The following is an 8,679-nucleotide window of genomic DNA, read 5'->3' on the forward strand; positions in this document are numbered from 1 at the left end:
CATTGGTGATATGTCATGATTTATTTATTTATTCAAAAGGTTTTAAGAGAAATAACCAGGAGCTAAAGAGAGGGGCTTCCATGAGGCTAGGTTAGCTTTTGCTGAATAGTCTCAATAGACATAAATACATGTGGTAACATGTATATAAAATGCTACTACACAGATACAGAGCAGTGCTTAGCACATAATATAAAATGCTTTGTGTACAATGGCTTATTTAATGCTCTTAACAACCCTACAAGATAAAGTGGGTACTGCTGCCTTTATTTTACACAAGAAAATTGAAGCATAGAGAGGGTAGTGATTTATCCAAGGTGCACAGCTAGGAAGCAACAGGGCCAGGATTCAGACCGAGGTGAAATACATGTCCACATACATCATATCCTGCCTCACAATATCTATGGATTATGCTTTTCTGCATGGAAAGGTAGACACTGAGGCCTTGAGGTGCCAGTCTGTTGACCTGGGATACCTGCCTACTCTAGATTCAAGAATTCGCAATTGGAAAACTGGGTGAAGAGACCCAGTCAGAATCACATTTCAGTTTCACTTAATATAGTCCATTGGGACAAGGAGGAAGAATAAGAGCCCATAACGAGGGCACCTTGCTTGGTACCAGTCCCAAGAAAATGTGTCCCTAGGAAAGACTCCCTGATCCTTGCTGCTGGACTGATGGAGCTGTCTCCAGGCTAACAAAAGGTTTCACACTGGGTCTGCTTTATCTCCAATAGACTCAGTGCTAATAGGAGCAGCATCTTAATGAATTTTTATTAACAGCAGCAGCTGGAGCAGCGGTAAGCAACCTCTTTGGATTCAGCAAAGCTACTTCCAATTTGAACTGGGATATACTACAAGACTGAATCTTACTAACAATGCTGAATGGGAAAAAATCTCAAAAAGACTGTATACAATCCCCTTTCTATGATATGGACAAAAGGTTTGTGGTTACCAGTGGGCCACGTGGAGGATAGGGTAGAGAAGGAGGGTGTGAATTGACATGTTTTGTACTGTTTATCTTATGATTCTTATGGGTGGTGGCTTTAGAGGTATTAAAAACAAATTTTTTTTAACCTGTCATCTTGAGTGAAGTGAAATGAACTTTGCAAATGATCTGCAGGAAGGTAAGCATTTAAATTCATCAGGTCACAATATGGACCCCTTTAGGCAAACATGGGGTCCAGTTGTTTTGGCTCCTCTCTGGTCCTTTCCTCAGAACATTTGAAGTTGTTAATTACATATTTGTATTTCAACCACTCATTCTTTTGTTTTTTTGTTGCCTCAGGAAAACTGTGTTTGTCTTCAGCTGCTCTTGTTTTTTCTGATACTGACCTGGTGGGTACAGAAGAGCATCTTCCCCAAGAGCAGACAAGGCCTAGAAGGGAAAGTTTCAGAGAATGAAAGGAAACTGCCATCTAGGATATGCAGTTGACAAGATGAGAGAATGCACGTGATAGTTGCCTTAAAGGCAACACTTAAAAGCACTAAGAAAGTGAGAGCAAGAGCTAGCATATAGTAAATAGATCCATTTGTTAACATCATCAGTGATCCTGACCAACATATGCATGGAAATCACACATCTCCCAGCAAAATAAAACTAGAAAGATTCTTAGTGTACCAATGATTTGTGGGTTCAGTTCAGTTCAGTCTCTCAGTCGTGTCCGACTCTTTGCGACCCCATGAATCACAGCACGCCAGGCCTCCCTGTCCATCACCAACTCCCGGACTTTGCTCATGTCCATCGAGTCGGTGATGCCATCCAGCCATCTCATTCTCTGTCGTCCCCGTCTCCTCCCACCCCCAATCCTTCCTAGCATCAGACTCTTTTCCAGTGAGTCAACTCGTCGCATGAGATGGCCAAAGTATTGGAGTTTCAGCTTTACCATCAGTCCTTCCAATGAACACCCAGGACTGATCTCCTTTAGAATGGACTGGTTGGATCTCCTTGCAGTCCAAGGGACTCTCAAGAGTCTTCTCCAGCACCACAGTTCAAAAGCAGCAATTCTTCGGCGATCAGCTTTCTTCACAGTCCAACTCTCACATCCATACATGACCACGGGAAAAACCATAGCCTTGACTAGACGGACCTTGGATTGCTTCTTCACAAATGCATGACAACAATTCATTGATTCAAAAAAAAGTTGAACAGTGTTAGGTGCCCCAGATGAACCTGACTGTTGAAAATACAAGAGAACCTGACTCTGTCCTTGGAAAAATTAATAAAGTCAATAAAGAAGAGAAAAAAATAACATGAAATAGTGGTATGAGGCAAAAGACCATTTGTGGATAAGTGAAACAATGTGCTTTCAGGAGACCTCAGTGCCAACCATGGTGGTCAGGAGAAACTGAAAGCCTAGATCTACGTTTCTTCCTTAGTGCACTCTTCCTTGAGGTTGAGAGGCTAGTACAAACTAACGTGGCCCTGCAATAAATTTTGACTTGATTATGCAATTAAATCACTACACTCTTGCACCTCCTTTAACCCAGCAACTTCTTTGTGAGGTCTTTGTAAAGAATAATGAGAAAGTTCAGTCAAACCAGTGTAGATTATTCTAGGGGAACAGACTTTGCTAGAATATTAATAAAGCATTAATAGATTTCATATTGTGCAAACAATACTTAAATATGACAGTATTGCCCGAAGTACATTTCCACATAAAAGAGTCAAGAGATTAATTCAGGATTGGGAATTAAATCCTGTTCTTTAAATTGGTATAAACAAACACAGTCATCTTTTTTTAGTCCCCTCCACTCTTTTTTGTTGTTTTTGAGCCCTGAGGCAGGTGGGATCTTAGTTACCCTGTCAGGGATGGAACTTGTGCCCTACACAGTAGAAGCACAGAGTCTTAACTACTAGACCACTAGGGAAGCCCCACCCTTTTAAACTTTGAGGCCTTTCAAAATCCTTCATGCAGGTGTTCCCAAAAAATGTACACTGGCCTCTGGGAAGTCCTGTTGCACAATAAATATTAGTAATAAATTGTAAAATTGTTTACATATTTAATTATACCTTACCTATTCCAGAAAGTACTTCAAATCATTTAAAGCATAAAATCAAAATATCAGGAGTTTAATATTCCATAAAGGAAGAATGATGGAACTAAAAACTGACCAGGAATAAAAGTAAATGTTAGCATGGTAACATTATAAGGACATTAAATGTGGGCCACAGTTTGGTTTTTAAAGATTGACATGAGAACCTTGTAAAATTTATAGCTCACTATAAAACTAGAATTTTTTGTCTATAGTTTCTATACATGGAAAGTGACTAGTGTTAAGGGACTTGAATTCTTGTTAGTAAAAGGAATTTCTTCTTGGGTTTTTAGTAAATAAAGACTATCAGTGGTTTTTTTTTTTTTTTCGTAAAATGAGTTTCACAAATCAAGGAAGGATGAACACCTCAAAGGTTGGGTAAGCAATTTACAGAAGAATATAAAAATCCTTGAAACATGAAATTGAGCCTCACTAATAAAACTGTGTCACCCAGCAAAATGTTTTGTTGTTAACCGTTTAATCACAGTATTCCGTTGGTCATCTTTGGGTTATCTTCTGCAATGTGGGAGACTAGGGTTCGATCCGTGGGTCGAGAAGATTCTCTGGAGAAGGAAATTGCAGCCCACTGGCAACCCACTCCAGTACTCTTGCCTGGGAAATCCCATGGACGGAGAAGCCTGGTAGGCTACAGTCCATGGAGTCGCAAAGAGTCGGACACGACTGAGCGACTTCACTTTTCAGTATTCTTGCCTGAAAAACCAGGGACAGAGGAGCCTGGCGGGTTCCAGTCCATGGGGTCGCAAACTGTCAGACATGACTCTAAATTGCTTCAAATTGTGGGGAAGTAGGTGGGCAGTGTGTATTAAAAGCTCTTAAAACTGGATAAACTTTAAGAATGGATATATGTATATATGGAACTGAATCACTGAGTTGTACACCTGAAACTAACAAAACATAGTAAATCAACTATACTCCAATATAAAGTTAAACTGGATAAAGATCTAGTGATTCCACTTGTAGAATTTAAGGTAATAATTATGGACATCTGAAAATATTTAGCTTTCAGCCTAGCTGGAAGAATAATTCCTTACTGTTTACCCTTCAAGGTTTCATTAAAATATGTGACCTTCCAGACTCAAAGCTCATATTTCTTTGCACAAAGCTGAGAAAGAGCTGGAAAAGTCTGAGTCAGAAAGTGTGGCATGTTCCCCTTGTATTCACCCCACCATCCCTTTTAAAAATCTCCATTTTATCTACTACCTGGCAATGGACACCATGGAGACTTTCAATCAGGAATATCTGAGAGTGACCAGGAAGGTCGGGAAGCAAGCTTGTCACTGAGTTTCTCTGGATCTGGAACAGGTCAAGCTCTTGCGTAGAACATCAAGTCTTGCATCGGCGGGAGTTGTCGCCCTACAAGGACTTTCTAAGGCTGTTCCTCGGCCGTCACTTTCGGAGCCCAAAAGAAGCATTTCTCCAGTGGCAAGGCAGATCTGGGGACGAAAAGGAATCAACAGAGACAATAAAATGGTCTATGCCATAATATCTGGGGCTTTGGCTGGATTTTTGTTGTTCCTCACTGTCTTCAAAAATAAACAAGCCTGGGGCAAAAACCACGCTCAAGGTTTCTGTAAAGATGAGAGGCTGGAAAACCTACCAAGCGACTTGGGCTAAAGGTCGTTCGGTTCTTTCTTTCCTTCCTCAACATAAGCTGTTATCCTTTTCAAGCTACGGGTGGCCTTTTATTCTCGACCCGGAAGTTAACTTCTTCCTAGACCATACGTCACAGAGATGCTGATCTATTTTAGTGGAAAATCTTTCTGCCTCTCACGAGGTGTCAGGATGGCCGAGTGGTCTAAGGCGCCAGACTCAAGCGAAGCTTCCCCGCTTTGGGGATTCTGGTCTCCGTATGGAGGCGTGGGTTCGAATCCCACTTCTGACACATCCGTTTTTTTCCCATCCTCTCGTATCTAAAACTATGTTTAGAAGAGCAATATGCATATGCAGCCAACATATAGTGTTACAAACGGACTTTAAAATTTTTCTCACAGGGACTGCTAACGAAAATAGTAAAAGCTGAAACATCGCGATATTTTTGGAAGTCACGAGATTTGGGGCGAACGATTAATAACGACGGGAGAGTACAAGAGGTTGGTTTTATTGAGACAGCGCGAGGAAATGTTAAAATAGTGAATTTTGGGACTCAGTTCAGGAGAAAGTGGCCGTGGTCCGGTGCCCCGCCTGCTTCTCTTGGCTGCCCTTCCGCTTCTTCCCAGACGGAGGCCCTGCCCTGAATACTTCCTGCAGCGCTCCCTGCCAAGCCCATTCACCTGTGGCTCACGGTAGTGCTCGTGTGTCAGCTGTTCAGTCGTGTCCAGCTCTTTGGGACCCCATGGACTGCAGCCCTCCAGGCTCCTTGTATCCATACTGTTTTCCAGGCAAGAATACTGTAGCGGGTTGCTATTCCAGGGGATCTTTCCCACCCAGGGGTGGAATCTGCGTCACTTGAGTTTCCTACAGTGGCAGGAGGATTCTTTACCACTGCACACTGCTGTCTGCAAAGATATTTTATATAGATGTTTAATATAGATCGATTGGATTTTTATTGATTTTAATATAGATCTATGGAGCTATATTATTTATTAGAAATTGAAGGATATATAGATTTATGGATTTTATAGATCTATAAATCTTATACAAATATATATATAATTATGGATTTTAATATAGATCTATTTATTTTATATTGAACATGGCCTCTCCATGTTCAAAAGTCTTGAACTAGTTCTCAAACATTTCCTTTGTAAATTAGGCACAATCACACCCTCGCTGGCATCTAATAATTATTGTTTTGTTTCCTAGTCAAAATTGAGTGCCATTTTAACTCCTGAGTAAAATATGAAAGTTATACCTTCCTCCTCCTCCAAATCTAACCACCAACAATGTTTTATTATATTTTGTACATTCCTATTTTCTCTGAATTCATGTATATATAATATATAAATATTTTGTTTGTTTTTACAGAAATGCGGTCATATGAAATATACCATTCTCTGACTTTTTTTTTAACCTAATGTGTCTTGGGCTCTTTCCATGTAAACACAATCGTTTTCCTTAGAAATGAAATGTTGCAAATCAGTCCAGAGGATAGATATATCCTATTTCATTTATCCACTTTTTTTTCCCTAGACATTTAGGTATTTTTAATCACCATTCTTCCAACGAGTATATCATAAGTGCTTTTTATGTACCAAGGAATGCTGTTCTGGAGCCATGGCAGTAAAAGTATAAAAATAAAATGCAGTAGGATAGAATTAAAATTAAAATTTAGTTTTTTTAAACTAGTAAAATAAATTTATACCCTGTGTTGCTTATATTCCAGTCAAATGACTGATTCTGCCTCAGGAACACCATATTCCAGGATTTCCTTATCTCTCAGGAGAAGAATATACATATCCCAGATCCCAAGACTAACACCAGCTATTGAAGATTCATATACGCATGGCAATGTATTTCTGTCATTATGACCACTCATGACTCTACTTGTTTGATCATTGATGTTTATCCTGAAATAGTCAAAGTGTAAGAGACTAGGCAAGTAAAAAGAAAGCTAGTTTATTTGAAAATTAAAGCCTGTAGATATTTGAAAACTTTGAAACTCAGAAGATAGGTGAAATATTGGAAGTTTTCATGTACGCTGAGACTTCCCTTGTCAAAATAGTTGTTTGTCTTACTCATAATTCCCTGCTTTCTGTTTCAGAAAAAGATGCTCATTATATCCAAAATGTTTATAAAACGCATGATTGCATACTAGCTAAAAATTGTTTGCAAGGTAATCGGAAATGAGTGCCTGACTTGTTTGGCTTTTAAAATGTGAATAAATAACGCAGAATAGTACTCGCCTTGGCAGTACACGTACTAAAGTTGGAAATTATTAGCATGGCTCTTGCTCAAGGATGACACTCAAATTTGTGAAGCATTCCATAATTTGACAAGAAATTAAAAGTTAAAGTATCAATAAGTAAAGGTTTGACTAAATTATTCTTAGAATGATAAACTTCATCCTAGTAATCGATTTCATATGATCAACCTAACCAATACTGACTAGCATAAAGCAAGTCTAAGATTTTTAAAGTGAAGTTAAAAATTCAACTAAATTTTGGATAACTCCAGCTGAAATAAAAAAGATACTTTAAGAAAATGTGGAATACCCAATGTAGAAAGTAGGTCCAAAGGTGACCAAACTATAACCACTACAACACAGGCCTATTGATGAGTGGATATACAATTGTCTCTTTGTTTCCATGGTGTTCCTGGACCACCAGCAGATGCCAAAATCCATGGATACTTGAGTTTCATATAAAGTGGCATAGTTATTTGCTTATAGCCTACACACATTCTCTTGTATACTTTTAAATCGTCTCTTGATTAAATACCTACTGAGAAAGGTTGGGGGTGGGAGGAGAAGGGGACGACGGAGTATGAGATGGCTGGATGGCATCACCGACTCTGTGGACATGAGTTTGAGTGTACTCTGGGAGTTGGTGATGGACAGGGAGGCCTAGCGTGCTGTGATTCATGGGGTCGCCGAGAGCCGGACACGACTGAGCGACTGAACTGAACTGAACTGAACAGTGTAAATGCTATGTAAATAGCTGGTGGTGCATGGTAAATTCAAGTTTACCTGTTTGGAACTTTCTGGAATACTTTTTCTGAATATTTTTGATATGGATTTGTTATAATCCGTGACTGCAGAACCTGCAGATATGAAGGTCTGACTGTAAATGACATGAGTGTGGTCTACCGTCAGAGGGTTCCTAGGAAAGCCATAGTACAAGTCTGATTTCTCTATGAAATTTACTAGAGAAGTCAGTTAACTCATCAGCTCTAGTATCCTTCAGTTTCTTATAAATGATTTAAAAAGGTAGCACTTGAAATGACAGTATTCCTATTTTAACCCAACTTCATACATTTTTATTACAGATAGCTCCATTTCATGGAACATGAGGTGAGAAGCAAACTGTATTTCACCACTGAAAATATCATGCCCTTCTTCAATATGATAAAGAACACTTATAGAAAAAACTACAGCTAACAACATTCTCAAGCAATTAAACAAGAAAAATAATCAAAATCATTCAAATGGAAAAGATAGAAGTAATACTGACTCTATTTACAGATGGCAATATCGTGACATGATCACATGAAAACTTCTACAACTGATAGATGAATTCAGCGAAGTTGGAGAGTATAAGATCAATATACAAAGTCAGTGTGTTTCTATATCAGCAATGAACAAACCAAAAAGAAAATTATGAAAGCGACTTCAATTATAACAGCACATAAGGAATAAAATACCCACAAATGGATTTAACCAATGAAATGAAAGACTTGTACACCGAAATCTACAAAACATTGCTGACAGAAATTAAAGAAGACTCAAATAAGTAGAAAGAGATTCCAGGTTCCTACATAGGAAGACTTAATACTGTTAAGATGTTAATACTATCCGAAGTGACCTACAGATTCAATTTCATTTCTATCAAAGTTCCAACAACTATTTTTTTACAGAAAAGAAAAAGCCATTCTTCAAATTCATATCAAATTGCCATGTGAACAAACAAAAATCTTGAAAAAGAACAAAGGCAGAGAACTCAGACTTCCTCAATTCAAAACTTAGTATAAAGC

General features: G+C 38.7%; 1 long non-coding RNA gene, 1 other non-coding gene and 1 pseudogene across 2 annotated transcripts; 2 read left to right on the forward strand and 1 right to left on the reverse strand.

Annotated features, from left to right (window-relative positions):
* Positions 1–11: 11 nt before the first annotated feature.
* On the reverse strand, positions 12–4,730 carry LOC148774165 (uncharacterized). Its single transcript, XR_016036110.1, has 3 exons — positions 4,649–4,730; positions 4,252–4,484; positions 12–1,372 (listed from the first exon to the last, which is right to left on the reverse strand). It is a non-coding gene; the product is annotated as an uncharacterized LOC148774165 (long non-coding RNA).
* A 97-nt stretch (positions 4,731–4,827) lies between these two features.
* On the forward strand, positions 4,828–4,933 carry TRNAL-CAA (transfer RNA leucine (anticodon CAA)). Its single transcript has 2 exons — positions 4,828–4,865; positions 4,888–4,933. It is a non-coding gene; the product is annotated as a tRNA-Leu (tRNA).
* A 1,952-nt stretch (positions 4,934–6,885) lies between these two features.
* Positions 6,886–6,982, forward strand: LOC129543938 (U6 spliceosomal RNA; annotated as a pseudogene).
* Positions 6,983–8,679: the final 1,697 nt, after the last annotated feature.

This window comes from Moschus berezovskii, chromosome 23 (genome assembly GCF_049115385.1).
Source record: "Moschus berezovskii isolate FMDL1 chromosome 23, NW_MosBer_1.0, whole genome shotgun sequence".
Lineage (NCBI taxonomy): Eukaryota > Metazoa > Chordata > Mammalia > Artiodactyla > Moschidae > Moschus > Moschus berezovskii.